This window comes from Lactuca virosa, chromosome 2 (genome assembly GCF_052849685.1).
Source record: "Lactuca virosa cultivar CGN04683 chromosome 2, Lactuca_virosa_CGN04683_v6, whole genome shotgun sequence".
In the NCBI taxonomy this organism is placed as follows: Eukaryota; Viridiplantae; Streptophyta; class Magnoliopsida; order Asterales; family Asteraceae; genus Lactuca; species Lactuca virosa.
Genome location: NC_136427.1, coordinates 250081425 through 250101941, shown reverse-complemented (window position 1 = coordinate 250101941; position 20517 = coordinate 250081425). Strand labels below are relative to the sequence as shown.

General features: G+C 36.7%; 1 pseudogene; it reads right to left on the bottom strand.

The window, feature by feature from the left end:
- Positions 1-19397, bottom strand: part of LOC145158397 (uncharacterized) — a 90431-nt pseudogene extending 71034 nt beyond the window's left edge.
- Positions 19398-20517: the final 1120 nt, after the last annotated feature.

Here is a 20517-nt window from a genome sequence, read left to right as displayed (position 1 = left end):
AAACAAGGAACAGGAAGTAAAGCAAATATCACAAATTCTAAGTCTATGACACCTTAGTCTCATATAATCTTAGTGTATCCACTTAGCAACTATTGACCTACTAGTAAAGACCTTTTTAGTTCTCAAATAAGTAATTATAGTTACACAAAATACTCCTATAGTATTTTAGGTTTATGTTATGTTCTAATGTTATCATTGTAGTAGTGTTGGTAAGTTTCTAGACTTTTTGCAACGTCACAAACATTCTTGGGCATATGCTAATTACTTCTTGGACCAACATAGTTGATCAGGCTATGTCATTCCCAGAACTGACCATACATCACCAAGCATACTTGTGATGTTCAACAATCGTAATACTTTTGTTTTGTCCTAGTGACACTGATTTTAGTATGAATGCATGTAGGTATACTTAGTTAAATATTTTATTATTTAAAAGTATAAACTCTTGGTCAGAGTATTTTAATCCCGTTTGTGTTTATAGTTTGTATATCTTTTATGAGTTGATATACTCGATTCACTATAAACAATGCTCTGATACCACTCTGTCACACCCCAAAATCGGAACGACGGAAACGTTGGGGGCGGAGGACGTCATGTACAGTATCATAACAATGCAAAGTAGTAAACAAGCAACAACATCATCCATTGCATTAATAGTATAATTTAATACAATTGTGTTCTTCGAAAGTAGTAAGACACTAAAATGAATAATCAAAATAAAAGACGAGTCTTGAACATGCTCCGTCTTCTCAAAACCTGGTTGACTGTAACTGTCTACTGATGACCTGAGAATACAAGTTATTTTGAAAGCGTAGATCAGCATTAAAGCTGGTGAGTTCATAAGTATTTAGTGTCAATGTTTGTATAAGTTTACTGAAAATGTTTGTAAATGTTCAATGTAAATGTTTGTATATGTTTGAAAACTCCTAGAAAATCCTATATTTTCTACTAGTATAAAAAGTAGTCTTCTACCAAGACCCGACTGTTTTGTATGTTTGTTTCTTTGTAAAAGTGGATGCTTTTCCCAAATATGACTATCATTACCAAAATATAGTTTTATATTACCCTTTATGTGAGAAGATCACAATTTGAATATAATGGGAAATTGTATGTATACTGCAGTATTACATGTAGTAACTACTGTAGTAATAACTACCTTAAACCAAATGGCTTATATAAGGTAAAATGTGATGAGGTTGTTACCATGCTAAACCGACTATAACACAACGATGAAAGACGTCGGAAGAAATGACATTTGGCACCCGTAGACTTGCAAGTCCCACTGTAGCGAACAGCTAGGTGTAGGATAGTCAATCCATTATAGATCTATACGCAAACTCACGCTCTCCCTCCAGGTGATTCTGGTTACAAAACGTGACACAACGAAATGGTCGTTGTGTCATGAAGTAGTATCTCACATTATGTTATTTCTGAACCTTGTTATAGTAATAGTATTCTATGTATAGTATTCTCTGTATAGTATCCTTTGTATAGTATTCTATGTCTAGTATTCTCTGTTGTAGTATTCTCTGTTATAGTATTCTCTGTTATAGTACTTGTATATGATAGTATTCTCCTAAACTATACCTATTATAGTTTACTAGTGATTCCTGTAATTGAAAAAATGACTGAATGTATACCCTTGCTACCCAAAGGTACTGAACTGATTGATAGTACTTTTATATCTACATATGTATACATAATGTATATCTAATATTTAGACGACCTTCGAACAAATAACCGATACCCTAAGTCCACATCCAAACAAGGAAAAGGAAATAAGGCGAGTTAGCAGTCCTAAGTCCTTTAAACACTATTTATATAACTATACATATATAGACATGCTTTTGACAATATATAACTTTAAAAGAGGTTTTGTAATACATTTAAAGAGTTTAACAATAAATATTAATGACTTGATGTCAGTTTATAAAACGATTTAAAAGCAGTTTGTTTGATGATACAGTTTTCAAGTATAAGAAATCCTTTGTTTGAAACACAGTTTGAAGTATATGAAATCCTTTGTTTGAAACACAGTTATTAATCACATGTGATTGATTATATAACTTATATGTTTTCTACTTGTATTTCCCCCCCCCCCCATAAAAGCATTTAAAATCATTTAAAAGATAAGTTAAGGGGTATGAACTCACTTGTAGTGAGTGATGTGAATGAAAGATCGATAAGGATTGCTAAGTGTCAAGTGAAGGCTTGAGCACACACGGATCCTATTTAGCATATAATGACATATATATGTATCTAATTAGTGTTTATAACATCTAATCATGAAATGGAACAACCTTAGGGACTAGGAAACACTTGTAATGAAGTGTTAAACCACATAGGGTTGCATATAAGGGATGTAGGGCCTCACATAGGAGTTTACGGCCCAAATGGTAATACCCCCATGAGTTCACGGCCCATGGGTTTACGGCCGTAAACTCATGGTATTTTGTACCATAGTGTGTTTTAAGGTCTAATGGTCTTCGAAGAAGTATTCTAATTCACAAGTTTAGCTCCTAGAAGAGTTTAGGGTCAATATGGCACCATTTTAAGGGTTTACGGCCAAGGGAGATGGTTTTGGCCGTAAACTCCCTTTGTTCTTGTCAAATGGATGTTTTCTAAGTGTTCTTAAAGTATTACAAGTATACAACAAGCTAAGGAGAGAGTATTTACGATATAGAAGCTTGAAAGGGTGATTAAGGTCCAAAAACACTAGTGTGTTCTTGGTGTTCTTGGTGAAATGAAGAACACTTGATGATCAAACCAAAAGAAGAGATTTCATGGATGAAATCATGTATGTTCACTAGATATGGAAGGATATAAAGTTGAAATTGGAAAGATTACTTACTAGATTGAAGATTTCGATGAAATTTCTTAAGATACTTGAGAGAGAATCCGATTTCTAGGCTTGAAATGTGAAAAGTGATTGAAAATGACTAAGGACCATATATATAGTATGGAGTTTACGGCCACCATGAGTTTACGGCCGTAAACTCATGGTCCCTGGCCGTAAACTCCTCATTTGAGGGTTTATGGTTTGTTTGGTAGGTTACAACTTCAATTGGCACTTCCTTTCACTCATTCCTTTGGTGCACTAGGCTCAGAATGCTCAAACAGACTCTAAACAGTGCTAAAAGTTAGCATAAACAAGTCTGACTTTGATTGAAGTGAATGATTTGTACAAGATAGAAATTTCGGGTTGTCACACATGGTGTAACCCTAATAGCCACAATATATAAGGACCCCATGGCTCAAGAAATTGGCATGAAGGTGTGTACACATGAGGGCTAGCCGATTTGAGCATAGGAACCTTTTCTCTCAAGTTATTCCAAGATGTTGGTGATGTTGTGTGAACCATTTGAGGTGTCACACTTGAGGCACTAGGCTCTTAAGCTCCATGGAATCAAGCTACAACAAAGAGGTATGTAATTCTACTAAATTTATATTATATGTACTTCATATTATGGTAGTTAAAACAATACCTTGGAAAATTGATATTTGAATGTATAATAGAGAAAACATAGATCCAAGGTATTTAGGGTTGCATGTACATGTTAGGAGTGTTAGAATGCTCAAAACCCTTCAATATATGCTTGATTTCGAGGTGAGTTTTCCTCACTATACTTGTGGGTTGAAGGAACTAATGTCGGACCACTAGATTGTGTTTTGTACCCTGTGATGATCAGGTTTGGAATATGGTTTTGACTTGTAGGATCTTTGTGTCGATGAGTCGGCCTTCCTATTAGGGTGATCATATGAGCTTGGCGGGTTGCTCCTTTTTTGGATCTCCTTGTCTTCTTCGAGTCTTATGAATGTTAATGCTCTGCTTCAGACCTCATCCATTGCATGGGGTCATTACAAGGTCTTAGTAGAAAGGAGAGTCCTATTTTAAGCCCATTTTAAAGGCTTCAACTGCAGTCACCATATCAAATGTTGGGGATACTCAGAGCTTCCCTGCCAAACCTATTCACAAAAGTCCTAATGGATTCCTTAGGATCCTGAACCACTCGATAAAGATCACTAGTGATCTTTTCAAATATTCTGCTACAAGAAAACTGATTGTTAAACAAATTAACTAAGTGAGCAAATGAAGTAATATAGTAAGGAGGAACGTTAAGAAGCCATTTTAAGGTTGGTCCTGTGAGGGTCGAACCAAAACCCTTGCACATGAAAGCTTCCTTCAAGTGTGTGGGAATGGGGATGATCTCCATTCTTTCCCTATACAGTGCGGCATGATCCTCTGGATCTGTGGTCCCATCATAAGGCTTCATGAAGGGCGTTTGGAAGCGCTTTAGGACCTCGGTGTCAGCGATTGTAAGAGCGAATCTCGAGATCCTGTGGCTTGTTGGGGAGACTTTCGGTATGGGTTGGACTAGTCCACGTACACTTGAGATCATCTGTCGTAGCTGTTGAAGTTCTTTGGCCATGATCGGGCTCATTCCTGCATCAATATCCATAGAGTTAGTAGTAAATATATTATTATCAACGAAGTTACCAGGATCCATGTTATTGCGAGTAACGAAGGTTTCGTTGAGATCATGGTTCGTATGGGCTTGCTCTCTTGGAGTTGCACCCCAAGCGGGAACAGAGGTCGGTATTGAGGATCCTATCTCGCGGCGGTTCGCTGAGGATCTCGTATTATCAAAGTTCAGGATCTTGGGCTGCAAGATCAAGGGTACTGCTTCTTGAGGCTTGTGGATTTCTGTCCTCATTCTCTCCACTTCCTTGAGTATTGTCCTGATATCCTCCTGCTGTTGAGTGACTTGTCGTTCCAGTCTCTTCATCGTAGCGAAGATTTCATTATTGGAAATGAGCACAGGAGGATCATGAAGTCCTTGGATAGCGACCGGAGAGGTGTTTTCTTCGGTGTCTCAGAGGCCTTCTTGGGAGCTCCCCCTGGGGTGGAGGAAGATTTTTAGAGGAAATGGGAGGAATGGAGTAGGAAGATATGGTCGGTTGTGTAGACATGATTTTCCGAAAGGTTTTGAAACCCACGGCCCCACGGTGGGCGCCAAATTGTTTTGGTCAAAAATTAACCAAATTGTATGATAGGTTGTGATGTTCGTGGTAAATCAAGTAACAAATAAGAAATTATAATCAAAGTGACACTGGTGAGTTACAAGGAAAGTCCTTGATCCTTGATAGGATCTCCAGCATAAAACCTTGGAAGGTGATAATAATCACATGCCTTGATGTTTTTATTGATATCAAAAGTCGATTTACAGAGATGAATGTGTAAATGTAAGTACAAGTATCGTGGATGAGCTAAGTGTGTCTGTAGTGTGCTAGTTACATGTGTTATTTATAGTCTAATCCTAATAACAAGAAGTCTGATAATTTCGGGATCCTTTAGAATCAACATATGAACGTTATTTGACTTGGTATTCCGGGTCTTTTGCCTGGTTGAGATGACTCTCCGTTGAGAATGGGTCTTGTGTTGACTTGTTCTGCACATATGAGAAAAATAAAGAAAATATAGTCGTTATAAGTGTTAGAAGTATTAGTGGTAATAGTCAGATCTCTGGATATGTTTAAGGATCATGATGCTTCAGATGTATTCGAGGATCCTGAATATGAGTCAAGGATCCCGTCCCTACCAATTACATAATTCAGATTATATAGATTAAAAAAAGAAAAATCAATAATATTTTTTTCTTAAGTGAGTACAATACAATAATAAAATTAAATTAAACAAAAGTAAAAAAATAACAAGGTTACTATAAAAGAAAATTTTAAAATTAAAATTAAAATTAAAATATAAGAATAAACATATTTAAAAGTATTTCCATTTGTCATTTAATTTAGTGCATCTAATATCTAATACAACCTTTCACATCACAACTCTATATACCATAATTTATTCAATCTATATGGACTGGTTGTGGTATAAGCCGCGACGTACCATGGTGGGCGTGGCGTACAACGTCACGGGACCATAGCAAGAACCGAGCTCAACACCCCCAAAAAACCATCAATTATCTATCTCTTTTCCCACCATTTCTCTTCCTTGTCTTCTCTCCCACTCCTTGCCTACTATATGAAGTAGAGGCTAGCACCGTCATCTTATGTGTAGCTGAGGTGGAGAGTTTTTACCTTGATAGAATCATAGCGCACCATTCTATCCTTATTAGTTTTAAATGTCTCTATATTACTAATTTCACACCTAAAAATGATGTTTTCTTATAATAATTATGTACGTTACATTAAGATAATCATAATATATATATATATATATATATATATATATATATATATATATATATATATATATATATCCATGTAATTTATAGAAAAGATCTTGTGCATATTTATTTTATAGAAACAGTTCATGTATTTAAGATTTTTATATGTTGTCAGGTTTGGTCTTTGTGTAGAAAATAAATTACAAAAACCGTACTTATAATTTTAAAAAAAGGTCATTGTGTATAATTTTTCTATAGAAACGGCCCATATGCTTAAAAAATTTACAAAAGTGGTCATTACCTAAAAGAAAATTTACAAATTATGTCATCCGTAAAACGGAGTTAATATCACCCTAGTTGGTATAAAAATAGATTAAACATTGTCAACATAAAGAATTCTAATACATTATCAAGATAACAGTAAGATCCAAAAGAAGTAAGAAACATGTTCGAACGCTTAAATGAAGTATACCAATATGAAGATAAAGCATGGCAATCATCTACAAGGCCTGCTGAATTTGTGATTGTCATCAATTGGTTTGTTTGAATTATGATCCAAACATCTTCTAAAACACAAGACACTTTATGTTTATTTTCTAATAAAATAGACTTTATTTTAATAGCAAAGGTTCATAATACAAAATTATTTACATCATATTATCACCAAAGACATTAAGAGAAACAAAACATAATGAAGACATACAAAATTAATTATATGACAATAAACATCAGGTTGGATTATACATGAATCCACCCCCAAATATCCTCTCGAAACCTATATATATACATAACGGGTTATATATATGAATGTATCATATGATATTTCACCTTCGTTCTTCAAAACATTCACCTCGTTCTTCCTCAATGGTGGCCAACCTAGGTGCAGAAGACGGTTTTATTGGAGTGACAATCTGAAACGGTGCGGTCTCTATCAGAGACTTCACTCGCACCATTCTTATAGATCTTGCCATATCATTCAACGTCATTATGTTGGTGCGGCCTTGGTTTCTTATGGATGTACGATTTCTTTCTCTCTGATATCAAAGCAGAAAGAGAGAAATTTGAAACCTACTTTCCGACGTTAAAAAGAATTAATGATGAGAACCGGTTTGAAGAGAAATGAAGCAAAAGGGTTGAATATATATAGGCACATATTTATGGAAGTTGGTGGAAGAAAACTAGCAGCCATGAAAAAATATCTACGAGGAAGCAAAGTGGATGGTTTTGAGAAATACCAGGTGTCGAATGTGGGGTTCAGATTTTTTTTGTCAATAATTACTGATTTGATATAAACCAATGGAGAGTCGTGCCAAAAATGTTTTTATTTTTAGTATATGATTGTTGTATGATACGACTTGTATCAATCTGAAGCTGCTCAAATGGGGGCTACTGTTTATCTAATTTTAAAAAACGTATACAGTAAGTTTTTTTTTGTTTAGTTCTTGCCGTCTAATATTCAAAAACTTTATTACTTTTTAATATGATTATTAATGGTTATTAATGTTCAAATGCTATTTTCAGTTCACGATGTTTATTAATGTTCGAATGTTATTTTCATTTCAAGATATAATAGAGTGCATACATAAATTATATTGATTATAACTTATTTCAATTCGTAGCTTTTTAAGAAAAAATATTTAGTTACGGTCCATTGACTTTTATTTTTGCGTTTACAGTCCATTGACTTTTATGTGGTTTGCTGATAATGTATTATAATTCTTTATGTTGACAATGTTTAATTACACGTTATGTGGTCCCCGTTGTTTGCTAACAGAAATGGTCATTACCTAACAGAAAATTTACAAATTACGTCATCCGTAAAACGGAGGTAATATCACCCTAGTTGGTATAAAAATAGATTAAACATTGTCAACATAGAGAATTCTAATATATTATCAAGATAAAAGTGAGATCCAAAAGAAGTAAGAAACATATATCGATCGAATTGTTCGAACGTGTAATTAAATGAAGTATACCAAACTAAAATGACCGCAAATTTGGTCAATGTGGTTTGTTGATTTATGTGGTTACGGTCACTGACTTTTATTTTTATGGTTATGGTCCTTTTGAACATCTTTCGTTGTGGTTTTGGTCTCTCCCAAAACTAAAATGACTATATTGTCCTCTTAATATTTTCTTTATACTTTTATCTATTTAATTTAAAGTTTTATTCATTAAGAAAATATGACCCACATAACTCTCTCTCTCTCTCTCTCTCTCTCTCTCTCTCTCTCTCTCTCTCTCTCTCTCTCTCTCTCTCTCTCTCTCTCTCTCTCTCTCTCTCTCTCTCTCTCTCCGGAGCCTGTGTCCTCGTCGGAGTAGAGAAACACAAAATACACGCATATTATTGTGTATGTTTGTGTGTTAGTGCGATACCAAGAGAGACAAAGGGAAAAACGATGGATCCATCAACAAACACAATCCACCACTAGCCAACATCATACACTGTTACCTCCTTCAACGCCATCACAACCATCGCCTCCTCCTTCGGGTATTGCCAACCTACGCGTAGGGGTGTCAAATCGGGCAATCGTGTCGTGTTTTTGTCTGACACGACCCGACACGACAAGCTTTTATATAACACGAACACGACACGACACGATGTCGTGTTTATTTTCATTAACACGAAAGTGAGTCGATTAAAACACGACACGACACGACAAACATAAAATAAATCAATTATTAGTTTATTTAGTTAATAGTTAATCACATATAACACAACAAAAACATGCTAAATCGTGCCAATTTCGTGTCTAATTTTAACCACGAACACGAAACGACACGAAGTCGTGTTTTTTACCCTTGACACGAACACGAATTTGAATTTCGATTTCGTTTCGTATCGTGTATTGTTGATGTGTCGTACCATAAATTGACACCCCTACGCGTGCCACCTCTATTTGAAAAGGGCGACAACCACCAGGGCCTTCTCTAGTAAATAGTGTCGTTTAACTTTTCCCTTACCAATCTAGGGTTAGAATCGCCTCCATGTGCAAAGAAATCTATGAATTTTAAGGTTAGAAATCGACAGAAACTTCTTTGTACTCTATCTCTTCCTACTTCTGATCTTCGTCATTTGTGTTAGATAAAACCCTCTTATACTCTCGTTGATCATTTGATTTGATACTTTACTTGGAAGGAAAATGATTTTTTTGTTACTTTTTGTCGTTTGAAACATGGGGTTTGTTCCTTTTTGTTCAAACCTTGTTCGATCAAGTTACCCAAGGGATTCATATAACATATGATTTGATTTGCAAACACTTGTTATTTGTTGTTGTTGTGTTATTAAATGTTCTAGGGGTTCTTCTTGTTTCAAGCTTCGATTTTATTTGCAGATTATCAATTCGATTTGTAAAATATTTATTTGATTTGCAAGTTCAAGCATTAATTATGATTTGTAGGTTCCAACATTGGTTTGATGTGGGAACTAAAGTTTATTTTGATTTCGAGTTTAGAAATGGATAGAAGGGGTGTATTGGGAGAAAAACGGAGGTACCTTACTGCGGCGATGGGTTTGGGATGGAAAATAGTGGTGGTAGTGGCGGTTAACAGGTGAACTGCAACTATTTCCTCAAGTAAGCTTTGTGTTGGAACTCAAAGCTAAAATCAATCGCAAATTCAAGAAAACCGGAAGGTATAATAAATCAAGCATCTATTCAGTGAGGATAATGACGAGGGGTTGTGGGCCGGTGTAGATCTCGTCTGCAATGGTCACCGGAAGTGAACTCGGGCGAGGCGGAACATGGCGGCGATGGTGGCTGTTTCTTGTTTTCAGACGAAAGTGAAGGGAGTTAGAGAGAGAGAGAGAGAGAGAGAGAGAGAATGTGGGGGTTAGGGTGTATTTTATTTAGCTTTTTTTAATGTGTAATAGAAAGAAAATGAAACAATAATAAACAATTATCATGAGACAGTACCATACTAGTAAATAAAAAACACCTTTTATTTAAGCATCAAACATCAATTACAATTTATCTATTACAAGTTTTGAAACATCTATCTAATCATTAAAATTAATATCATCCCTCAGCCCAATGCGCCTTGCATGCTGTAAATGCTTAACCCTACTCAGTCCCTTCGTGAGGGGATCTGTCGGGTTCTCATCTGATGATACCCTCTTTGCCACGAGGAGTCCTTCTTCTATATTGTGTCTTATGTAGTGATATTTTCTGTCGATGTGTCTGGACCTGCCATGATCTCTTGGTTCCTTGGCTAAGGCAACCGCACTATCGCTGTCACAGAAAATTTCCACAAGCTCCTTTATAGATGGTACAACTCCAAGGTCTCCGATGAAGTTCTTCAGCCATATCGCCTCCTTCGTCGCTTTTCTTGCTGCTATGTACTCTGATTCGCAAGTTAAATCAGCTATTGTCTCCTGCTTGGAACTTTTCCAAGTTATTGCTCCTCCATTCAGGGTAAAGACTCAGCCCGACTGAGATCGGAAATTATCTCTGTCGGTCTGAAAGCTGGCGTCACTATACCCCACCACTCTCAAGTCATCACTCCCACCAAGTGTAAGGACCCAGTCCTTAGTCCTTCGCGGGTACATGTGAATATTCTTTACCGCAGTCCAGTGGGCCTTGCCAGGATTCTCTTGATATCTGCTGACCATGCTCAAAGCAAAGGCCACATCAGGGCGAATACAAGTCATAGCATACATGATCGAGCCAACATCGGAAGCATATGGTAATCGACTCATCTCAGCTATCTCAGCCTCTGTACTCGGACTCTGAGCCTTGCTCAGTTTGGCATTGCTCTGGATCGGTAAGTCACCTCTCTTGGAATTATGCATGTTGAACCTCTTCAACACCTTGTCCAAGTAGGTACTTTGACTAAGTCCAATTAGTCTCTTATTCCTATCTCTCAATATCCTTATTATAGGCAGCTTCTCCAAGGTCCTTCATAGCGAAACCCTTCCCAAGCCAGGATTTCACCTCCTGCAAGGTTAGGATGTCATTTCCTATGAGTAGTATGTCATCCACATACAGTACAAAAAAAACTAACTATACACCTACTAGCTCTGACATATACACAGGACTCATCCTCACTTCTCGAAAAGCCAAACTCTTTGACTTTCTCATTGAAACAAAGATTCCATTTGCGAGATGCTTGTTTTAATCCATAAATGGATTTCTCAAGCTTACACACTCTATTAGGGTACTTAGCATCGACAAAACCCTCTGGCTGACTCATGTAAACATCCTCAGCCAACTTCCCATTAAGGAAATCGGTTTTGACATCCATTTACTATATTTCATAGTCATGAAACGCAGCAATGACTAGCATAACCCTAATAGACTTAATCTTCGCTACTGGTGAGAAGGTCTCATCATAGTCAACTCCCGGAGTTTGAGCAAAGCCCTTCGCAACCAGTTGCGCCTTATAAGTGTGTACCTTCCCATCCATGTCGGTCTTCTTCTTGAAGATCCATTTGCACCCGACTATCTTATGACCCGGTAAATTGTCAACCAAGTTCCAAACTTGATTGTCATACATGGACTGAATCTCGTTGTCCATCGCCTCTTTCCATTTAGCAGACTCAGGGCCAGCCATGGCTTCCCTGTAGTTGTTAGGTTCATCCAAATTTATCAATGTGCTATCACTGATAAATGTATCACCCTCGGATGTTATATGAAAACCATATAACACATGTGGAACACTAACTCTACTGGAACACCTCAGAGGTACGGACTCGTCAATCGGATCGACAGGAGTTTCCTCCTCAGGTTGATCGCTAGTGTTTGAGGTTCCTTCACCGCTTGACTCTTGAAGTTCTTCAAGATCAATTTGCCTCCCACTGTCCCCTTGGAATATGAGTTCCCTCACTCGGAAAACCCTTCTCCTCGCAACGAAGACAACATTGTCACTCGGTCTATAGAAGAGATAACCAAAGGACTTTTGCGGGTAGCTGATGAAAATACACCGCTCACTACGAGGTTCGAGCTTGTCGTGAGTCTCGCGCCTCACGAAAGCCTCGCAGCCCCAAACCTTGATGTGTGCTAACGAGGGAACCTTCCCTGTCCACATCTCGTGAGGTGTTTTGGCAACCTTTTTAGTTGGGACTCGATTAAGGATATGGGCGGCAGTCTCCAAGGAATACCCCCAGAATGAGATTGGTAACGAAGCTCGACTCATCATGGAACGAACCATGTCTAACAAGGTTCGGTTGCGCCTCTCAGCCACACCATTAAGTTGTAGTGTCCTAGGTACAATTCTACACTCCTTAAGATAGTCCAGGAATTCGATACTAAGATACTCACCTCCTCGATCGGATCGTAGCATCTTTATCTTCCTGCCCATCTGATTCTCCACTTCTTGCTTAAACTCTTTGAATTTCTCAAAGTTTCTGACTTATGCTTGATTAAGTAGATATAGCCATATCTGCTGTAATCATCAGTAAAAGTCACATAGAAGCGCTTAGCATCCCTTGTGGCGGTTCTGAAGGGCCCACACACATCGATGTGTATGAGATCCAACAAACCCTCACCCCTTTCACAAGAACCAGTGAAGGGTGACTTAGTCATTTTTCCAAGTAAACAAGACTCGCAAGTGTCATCTGACTTTAAGTCGAATGACTCCAAAACTCCAGCCTTCTGGAGTTGGCCTATGCGTTTCTTGTTGACATGTCCAAGACGACAATGCCACAAGGATGCCTTATCCAAATCATTAGAAGAATCGATATGCAACACATTATTTCCTAGGTTGTCTACAACCATCACAGTTTCATATACACTATTACAAGGTAATGCTTTAAAATAAAAAATGTCATTATAATAAGCATTTATTTCACCAATTTCATTATCAAACGAAAATGTGAAACCTTGTTTGTACAAACCATGAAAAGAAATGACATATCTCGCCATTTCAGACGAGTAGCAACAATTATTCAAATCTATTTTTAACCCAATACTAAGAAATAAAGAGTAAACTCCAATCTTGGTGACATGTGAAACCTTCCTATTCCCCATGATCAAGTTTATCTTCCCGTGCTCCACATCCTTACTTCTTTTTAGGCCCTGCACATCAGAACAAATGTGAACTCCACAACCTGTGTCAAGAACCCAAGAGTTAGAATGTGATGAGTTTTTAGATAGAATAGTATAAATACCTGCATGGGTGGGTTTAACCTTCCCATCCTTAACATCCTGCAAGTACTTGGGGCAGCTTCGCTTCCAGTGCCCCTTATCATGACAATAGAAGCACTCTGCTTCTTTTGGGTTGGAGGAGGGAGTAGCAGGACCGACTTTAGTCTTGCTAGAATAAGACCCATCAAGAGACTTTCCCTTGTGACCCTTAGAAGGGGTCTTCCTCTTCTTTCCCTTGCCTTGCCCGATTGTCAGAACAGGGGCATTAGCAGTAGGAGTGGTTACAACATTTTTACCTTTAAGACCACTTTCGGCAGACCTCAGAAGGCCCTGAAGTCTGCTCAAAGTGACTTCCTCCTTGTTCATATGATATGTCATGCAGAACTGATCATAACATGGAGGTAAGGAGTGTAGGATAATATCTATAGCCAGCTCCTCATCAAAGTTCACATTCAGTTTGAGCAGACGGTCCAAAAACCTTTGCATTTTCTGCAAGTGGCCTGTGATAGGTTCACCATCCTTCATCTTTGTTGTAATCGTGGATCAGATGATTTCATACTGCTCTTGACGAGCACTCTGTTGGTATCTTTCCATCAGGTCCTGGTGCATCTCAAAAGGGTAGAAGTCCTCATAGTACTTTTGAAGTTCAGGAGACATGGTGGCAAGCATGATAAAAGCTACCTTGGTGGCATCTTTCTCATGTGCCCTGAAACCAGCAATCTCCTGAGGAGTAGCAGCAAACTCATCGATTTCCTTAAGCTCCTTGTCGAGGAAATATTCCTTATCCTCGTAGCGAGTGACCATCCTGATGTTCCTAATCCAATCATTGAAATTAGTCCCATCGAAGATGACTCTCCCACAAAGGTTCATGAGAGAGAAGGAGCTGGTAGGGTTTGAGCCTGAAGCAGTGTTGGAAGACAACTGAAAAGAAAGAAAGACAAAGTTTAGATTAGATATAAATAATCCTTAATATAACACCCAAAATGAAATATTAAGGCTAGGACCTAACACAATATTTTACAATTTGGAAGAGTAATGCCGTAATCCATCTTGCAAAATATTTGAAGGTAGGTAAATGACGATTTACCAATTTCCACCATGAAAACGTAATTTGTTAATTAAGTTTTAATTAGATTTGAAATTCCTAGATCCTTTGAGACTCATTGAACAATTCAATGGCATGTTTAATCTCGGTTATGCCCTTCAGGATTGTGATTGGGATACCGAGGATCACAAACAAGGTGTGAATAACCATGCAAATGTACTTGGTACTCTTAATGTCAATTATCACCTTAATCAATGTGCCGGTAAACCACACATGCTCTATTGACCTTATGATAAACATTAAGTTCCCCTTTGCCACCCTCACTAGTCCAAGTTAATGTGTCGGTTAACCACACACGCTCCATGAATGACTTGGTAAGGTGCAAATTGTAATTTCATGGAATAGCATCAATTTCACATTTTCCTAAAGTAACTAAGATTGGGAATTTATAAAAGGCTTAGTTACTTTATAATTATCATTATAGTTTTAATGAGGATTATAGTCATTGTCCTACCCGTTCGGCTAACGACCCTCCACCAGTCAAGGAAGCGGTGGGTGAGAGTGGACACCCATTAAACTGTCATTTTATAGGCAATAACCTTATACCCCCCTTATAGACCGGCTTCGTGAATGAGGCCTACTAACGGTAAGACTGACTTGTTCTTATACATATATATATTATTAAACTTATAATATTATAATAGTATAAGGGTTGAATTTTAAACTTTTAAAATTCTAGGGTTTGGAATTAAAGTATTAATGTGTGACTTTACAAATTCCAAAACATGAGGGCAAGTTTTGAAACTCTTCAAAACTTTTCAACTTCATAACATATGAGTTTAATGGTCTTTTAAAATGAGACTCGTCATTTTTCTATAACCTATGACTTTTAATGATTCATTTACATGAAAAACTTTTGGAATTCCATAACTTGAGGACAAGTTATGGAGTCCACTAAAATCATCAAGATCATCAATTAAACTAACAAACATGTTCAAGTTCTTGATTAAACTCATATGAACAAGATAACTCAAATCAAACAAATTCTATGTAATTAGACTAATCATATAAACTAATACAAAACATGAAATTTTCACAATTATCTTTTGAATTGGATAATTATGATCATTACCACATCAAAAACAGGTTTATAAGTTCAAAAACAGTTTAGGGTAATGATCCTAGTCCAATTCCAGCCTTAAAACTCGAAAATCTGCACTCAAAGGCTCCGACTCGTCGAGTGTATGAACAAACTCGGCGAGTTGAGCTGTTTTGTGAAGGGACTCGGCGAGTCCCCCAGTGGACTCGGCGAGTCCACTGTGGAGACAGCGGATTTTTTATTTTTAAAGCATTTTCAAGCAAGTAGCATCAAGTATAATTGAAAACAAGCCTAGGCTCTGATACCACTGATGGGTTTTGAGCATTCTAACACTCCTAAGGTGTACATGCAACCCTAAATACCTTGGATCTATGTTTTCTCTATTATACAAAACTTTCATTGTCCAAGGTATTACCCTAACTAGCATACAAAACTTTGATACTTGGGTAATAAAACAAGTTAGATAACATACCTTTTGTTGTAGCTTATTGCTTGGAACTTCAAGAGCCTATCACCAATAATGTGAATGCCTCAAGTGGAATCACAAATCACCACTAACACTTGGAAACTTGGAAGAGGACTCTCTAGCTCACAAAATCGGCCACACTCTTGCAAAAAACTCTAGGTGCCATTTCTTGAACCAAAGGGTTTCTTATATAGTGTGGTTACATTAGGGTTACACCATGTAAACCCTAATGTGCATGACTTTCCACATTCCTCATGATCCATGGGTTTAAACCTCCATGGAGTATCCATGGGTCACCACATGGGTTTATCCTAACATAAGGAATCTTGGATCATTAGCCCACTTTATAAGAATGAATGATTTACACAATCAGTCCCTATATATTTAATTAGTCTCTTTTTTATCACAAAATTAATTCCAAATTAATTCTTGATCAATACTAATTAAATAGTATGATTTCATATTAATATATTAGAACTTATAATATATTAATAAATCATAATTATCCTCTTCTCAAAAGTCCAAATTGTTCCGGTGAAGTGCAACCCAAATGGACCGTGCTAAATCGGGTCAAGTACATACCAAATATTGTTATGGACTTAGACACCTTATCCAACAAGGGTTGCCTAAACAGAGTTGGTATTGGAAGTAGATTATAAGTATTGTAGTCTTGCTTAGTGATGAGATAATACTTACAAAGGATGCTTAGTTGAGTTAAGTAAAGAGATGTTAGATTTACGATGTACTACAAAGATATTACATGAGCGGGAACATTGGGATGATTATGGGTATTAGAACCTTGATTAGTTATACCCTAAAGGATGCTTAGTTCAATTAAGTTTGAATATTAGGTAGCATCTTATTAGGAGTATGCGTGTAACAAGATTGATGATCGGTGGGGTACGTCCTACGTACAGAAGTACTACATATGTATTCTCCCCTCCTAAAATTTTGATTCACTACGATAATTGGTAATGATGATCGGTGGGGAAATTCCACATACATGCATGCTATAATAGAATTTCCCCCTCCTCTTTGGATGACCAAAAATGGTGGGTCCAGATCAGGCAACCAAAAGGTATGCTTGGGCATCTGTCGGAGTGTGATGTTAACCATAGACACCCGTCTTGTGCAGAGCAAAAGACTCATAGTCTGCAAGTGTAAATAAATTATACCAGTCGCAAGGATAGGACTGTGCGTTCATTCGATGTGCTCCATTCCCACTTCATGGTCATCTTTTATTGACTTTCAACTGCCAAGGATTCTCTGAAGCAAAATCTTTTGATGAGCTTTGTGTGTCAACTTTTTCTTTCACGAAGTACTTGAGGTAACTTCGTAAACTGCCAATAGTAGGGATGAGCATTTGGACCGGGGAACCATTCGGAACCGGTACCAGAACCGGAACTGGATAGAACCGATCGTGCTGGGACCAGGACGATATTCTTGTGGATTTTTTTGAACCGGGAACCGGTAGGAACCGAAACCGGTAGAACCGGAAAAAACCAGAACCGTATGTTCCTATTTCTCGAGGACCGGTTCCAAAATTGAAGACAAAGCAAGAACCGATAGGAATCGGGAACCGGTAGAACCAGCGGTCCGGTTCGGTTCTTAATTTCGGCTGACTTCGGTTCTCAGGCCGGGTCCGGTTCGGGCCGGTTCCAGTCGGTTCGGTTCCTTTGATCATCCCTAGCCAATAGAGTGTGTCAGTAATAGACCACTACTAGGCATGTCTGGTGTTATTTTGCTGGATAGGGTGAGTCTGGGGGTAAAATACCTCAGAGCCAGACCACTGTTAGGCATAGTTATCTAGATAACTACCCCTGACTTAATTGTCCTTCAGTATTTTTGGTAATGAGATTTAGGGTGTGTTTGGTACAGAGAAATGGAATTGCAGTAGAGAATGGAAATGCAGAGAAATACAATTAAGCTGCAGAAAGAGAATTGACTCCACTGTTTGGTATAAATGAGAATCTACTAGAGAAATGTTTCTGAGAATCATTTCCCTTGTTTAATTGTATTAGGCAGTGAAATGGAAATGAGTTTTTTTACCTTGTTTATTCATTTTCAAAAAACATTTTTTTTATGAAAATGCATTACGATGTACATTTTAATTTGTCAAAATATGCATCTTTTATATTTATAATTTTTCATTTTAACATTACTTGTTACCAAATAATTTATTTTATTATCAATTAATATTATTTTATATACATCTTGTACTGAAAAACATATTTCTAATATAAATGAATAAGTTACAAATAGATCCAAACATAAAGAAATATTATCACACCACATAATGAATACAAAATATTAACAAGAATAATGAAATAATAAAAGAGTTGTTCAATCATTAAACATAGTATCAACACCACATAATGGATAATGAAGTTTACATAAAAACATGGAATAAATTCATTGTTGGCACGCCTTGCACTCCAATCAGTAAACATAGTATTAGTAAGAAGATCTCAACGGTCAGTCCATCCTTGCAAGATCTTTACGGTATAAATAATGTTGTCATGTTCGTCTCCAAATTGTGTGTGATTTCTAGGGATTTCTTTATCAAGGGGGTCTTCGGTCATGGTTGTACGTATGAATTTATGCATCAAACAGCATGCAATGATTATACGTGGCATAGATTCTATTGGATGGTATGCATTATCACGTAAAATAGCCCATCCAGATTTAATCAATCCAAAACATCGTCATATTATGTTCCTTGCTGATGAGTGCCTCATATTATATAACTCTTTAGCATTTGTAGGTGGTCGAGACCAATCATTAAGATGGTAACGTTGTCTGTGATAAGGTGTTAAAAAACCTTCACCATTTGTATAACCCACATCACAAAGGTAGTATGTTCCTACAATAAATTCTACATATTTAGTTAGACTGTATTGATAATATTATGTAGCTTTATGTTTTATGTATATACTATCATGAGGTATTTTAAGACCATGTGGTATATTAATAGCATCCCACAATACTCGACTATCTACTGCATCACCCTCCCATCCTTCTAGTACATATATGAACTGAAGATCTCTCGAACACACCCGAAGTACATTAGTACAAATCTCACCCTTGCGTGTTTGATAAGGTTTTCTCTTCGTTGCAAGGACTTTAGCTTTGATATATGTTCCATCTAATGCTCCTAGGCAACCCTGTACATAAAACAAATTATTTAATAAATATTTGAATTAAATAAAATTATAATAAGTAATTACTAACCTTAAACCACCTCCACCTCTCATCGGTTTCATCATCGGGTCTTGGCACGGGTTTATTGTAGAATTCTTTATGTAATCGACATATCACATCTAAAACTAACTTGAAATATCGACTTACAGTTTCACCTGACCTTTTGAATCTTTCTACTATAATACTATTTTTTTTGTTATGTGCAAGCACATGTAAGAACATAGCAACTTGCTCGTCAACTAACATGTTTTTGCTATTTTTCAACCCCCCATCTTTGTTCAAGCATGTCACATAATCTTGTACATGCATTTATATTCATTCCTATGTTAACCACACTTGTTTTATCACTTTTATAAATCATATCATGGATACAATCACGTCCATTATAGTAACTCATTAGGTATTTTTCTCGTAATATTGTAGCTTTTTCTAAATGATTCATAGCAAAATTATACATCATCCACCAATGAATCATAACATACATTGCATAAAATTCTCTTACGGCGGATGTCCTAACAATTTGTCTATTCCGTACAATCCGTTGTGTCAAAGGTGATCGTGTCATCTACATATATAGAAACAAGGATGAGTTTGACAAAAAAGCTAAAAAAATGTTGAAATATTGTACAAAAATCCTAACAACCGTTGTTTAGAGCTGCATAACTCAGCCAAAACTAAACGAACTAAGCTATTAATTGAGCCTAAAATGTACACAATATAGAGGACTACAATTTGGAAAAAAAAATCGCCTCAATTCGAGCTTGAATGAAGATTTTATGATGGTTCAAAGTTGGACAAAAAATCTAAAAAAATGTTGAAATATTATACAACAATCGTAACACCCCTGTTTAGGGCTGTATAACTCAGCCAAATATTAATCAATTAAACTGTTTTTTTATCCAACAATGTAGCCATGATAAAGGAGTTCAACTCGGGAAAAACATCAGCTCATGCGGATCTCGTATGAAGATTTTATGGTGATTCAAAGTTGGATAAAAAATCTAAAAAATGTTGAAATATTATACAACTATCCTAACAGCCCCTATTTAGGGTTGTATAACTCAACCAAATCTTAATCAATTAACTTTTTTTATCTTACAATGTAGCCAAGATAGAGGAGTGCAATCTGGGAAACAAATCAGCTAATATTAATATCTTATAAAGATTTTATGGTGGTTCAAAGTTGGACTAAAATTTTACGAAGTGCTGAAATAGTTCACAATAATCTTAACAGCCCCAATTTAGGGCTATATCATTTAACCATATCTTAATCAATTAAGCTAGTTTCCGAGCCTAAAAAATAACAAAGACAGAGGACTACAATCTAGAAAAACAATTTGTAACGCCTGCAGATTCAGGCTACTCAATTTAGAGATAATAAGCATTAAAACTGACTTTTTAATAGAAGATTATTTAGGATAAATAATCTTAACCAAAGT